The 3,470-nt window shown below is 32.4% G+C and overlaps 1 pseudogene; it reads right to left on the reverse strand.

Moving 5' to 3' along the window:
* Positions 1 to 422: 422 nt before the first annotated feature.
* Positions 423 to 539, reverse strand: LOC145259319 (5S ribosomal RNA; annotated as a pseudogene).
* Between the last annotated feature and the right edge of the window lie 2,931 nt (positions 540 to 3,470).

Below are 3,470 nucleotides of genomic sequence, written 5' to 3' on the forward strand. Positions count from 1 at the left end.
CATTACCTTCCATTCATCTATCTATCTATCTATCTATCTATTTATTTATCTATATATCTATCTATCTTTCTATCTATCTATTTATTTATCTATATATCTATCTATCTTTCTATCTATCTATCTATCTATCTATTGTTAGTATCCATCTATCTACCTATCGTTTCCACGTGTACTTCTATCTATTACAACAATTGCATTTATTTCTATCCATCCTTCAGGCGTGGCCGCAGCCGAGATTGAACTTATTACACAAGTTTGTAGTGTAATTCATATCTTGTCGGTAGCTGAATACATGATGCTCCGCCAGGGCTATCAAGGCTATTTATTATCATCGCGCCATCACTAAATGGAGTGCCTACCCCATCTACACTCGCAAGTAGGTAGACCGCACCAGTTACTCAACCTGGTATTTTACTTCGCCGTATATACAGCATCTCGGTTTCCCAAGTGGTTACCCATCTGGTACTGGTCAGACTCAACGTTGCTTAACTTCGGTGATCTGGCGAGAACTGGTGTGTCAACGTGATTGTGCCGTATAATCAAGTAGATTCATTTCTATAGATAACATTATTTAAAGATGTGGTTGTCTGTTTTGTTGTATCTATATCTATCTAGCAATCTATCTACTAATAGTTTTAGCATTCGTTCCATCTTCAAATTACCTAACGATCCACCTGTCTCTAATTATAAGTACACACACACACACACACACACACACACACATATATATGTATATAAAATACGTTGCAAGGATGCGATATAGGTAAAATGTTTCCACTTGTTTTCTTTTCCTTATAAGAGAAATGGTTTCCATAACGTTTTATTGTTAATGTGTTTTTTATTCAATAAGTCTGAAGAAAGGATGCTCTTGTGAACATTTTCAAACGACATAATGTTTGAATTTGTCCGAATAGTTTGAAACAATTGCAACTAACGATTAAATACATTATTTGTTGCTATCAACTCATTCTTTGAACTCTTGGTTTTTGTTAAAACAATATATATATATATATATATATATATATATATATATATATATAAACATAAAAAAGATAAACATAAAAAATATAATTCTCGTATATGAGAGTCGTTTCGAAATTAAAGGATGAAGAGTTACGAAAACGGGGGTGGTACCATTAAAACAAGCCAAAGTTTTTGTACCAGAATTAATTTTTCAACTGCATTTTTGCAAGAAATTGTTCCGATGAACGTACATGAAAGGGGTTGCTTTCTAAGAGTCTCACACCATCAATATCTGCAACAGAGAGATGGAACTTTCAAATCATAGAATTCATATATTCAATCACCAAAAAGATACAATTAGCAATCTCCTCCGATCTATTCGGATGAAATAAAAAATAAAAGCCATTACATTTGGGACACCCCTCTTATATAGCAATGCTATAATAATGACAACTAGCGGGACCTGTGGAAATTCCACAGGGGACGCATTCATATGTAATATATTGATGTTTTCATTCTGTAAATGTTCAGCGTAAATAGAGACGCTCTGACATTATTGTATCTTTTTTTGTTAAAACGGCAAAAGCATTTATCTAAGCTAGCACGAACGACCGGCAAAGCCCGGTCGTAAAGTACGCTTAAATATGATATTTTAATTTTTGTGGAGTTCGTATATGTTATTAAAGAGTTATTGTTCTATCAATGTTTATACATTATAAAGTTGCAATTTCAAAAATAAACAAATACATCCATATGACTTGGTTGCATTAGCTAGAATCGAAACCGAAATAAAAACATATATATATATATATATATATATATATATATATATATATATATATATAGTAATTTATAAAATATATATGACGATTAAGCTACACTGAATATTCCGCGTTTCATCCACTCTAGGACTCTTCAGGCTTATGTGCGAAGTCTGTGGTTGTTTATCGTTTTTATATGCTCCTCTTCTATTGAGATTTTAGTTAGCCAATCAGCTTTCTAGTATCCACCGCGCCCTTCCTATCAGCCAATGGGCATGCATTTTATCGGACTAAGGATCTGTTTTAAAACTAGGTTAGTGTTTTTTATTGTTAGTTCATATATAAATATATATATGTGTGTGCATACATATATGCACATATATATGTGTACATACATATATGCATATATATATACATATATATATATACATATATGTGTGATCGTTTATGTATATTCGTGTTTATTTAATTTAGTTATTTGTTTATTTTCTATTATTTTTGTTAGTTTTAAAACTATTTTGTATCGCTATCCTAGAGTAAATTTTATGTTGTGAACACAGTTATTTGTTATTTCTCTTCTACAGTTTAATAATGCCAAGAAATGGAAGTACATAACAATAAAACGACCAGAATGTAAGCGTGACAGAAAATTACAGACACTCTATCGCATTAATATATAGATTATTCAACAATGGACATCCTCGTTCGTTTTCTAATGAAGTCATTTCAATAAAAAAGACGAAATATTAAAATCACAGTATAGTCTATTTGATTCTATTGTTCTCTACAGCCGACATTTTTCTGCCTTTATGAATTCGATTAATATTTCCTTCGATCTCCTGATATCTTATAACTGGTCCACTTTATGAGGAAACACTCCCAAAATGAGACATTTAATTGGGCGCATAATCCATGCTAAAAACAATATCTTTAATCATAAAAATAAAAAAAAAAAATCCCAAGCGTTAGGCTTCGTTTATGTGGTCGGAGACAAAACAAATCGGATAGATAGATTAATCAAAATGACCACAGAGATGTCAGACTAGGATAAGTAAGTTAAATATCTATTTCATTCTATTGACTAAACCGTTTTTTTTTCTCGTCCAATTTTAGAGAAGCTGTATATAGGAAATAACTCCAGATAAGTTTAGCCGGTAAAAATAAAAGTGAAAAACAAAAAGGCTGATTGCTAGTCTGCCATATTCATGCCATTAAATTGTATGAAGTATTTTTCTTTCGATTTCCTTCCCCACCTTCCTCTATTTCTTTCTATCTCCCTCTTGTCTGGAATTTTATAACTTCATGAATCACACACACACACACACACACACACACACACACACACACACACACACACACACACACACACACACACACACACACACACACACACACACACACACACACACACACACACACACACACACACACACACACACACACACACACACACACACACACACACACACACTTGCTAATAAAGTCAGAGATGGCTTCGTGGCAAGGTTCAAATTTTCCAACCGTTGGAAATCGTTACTCCCTGCACTGATGATTCCCGAAAGGATGAAACACTAGTGTTTGTAAGTATTAAAATTACAAAGATAAATATTATCTCCATATTAAAACCTACTGAGTAACTGGAAAGACTAATATAGTAAATAGAACAATTAATTAAATAATATATATGTTGCATATTTATTTATTTATGCGGACCTTATTGGCTACATATATGCATACATGTTTCTG

Source organism: Euprymna scolopes, chromosome 34 (assembly GCF_053919585.1).
Source record: "Euprymna scolopes isolate OS-2025 chromosome 34, ASM5391958v1, whole genome shotgun sequence".
Classification (NCBI taxonomy): domain Eukaryota; kingdom Metazoa; phylum Mollusca; class Cephalopoda; order Sepiida; family Sepiolidae; genus Euprymna; species Euprymna scolopes.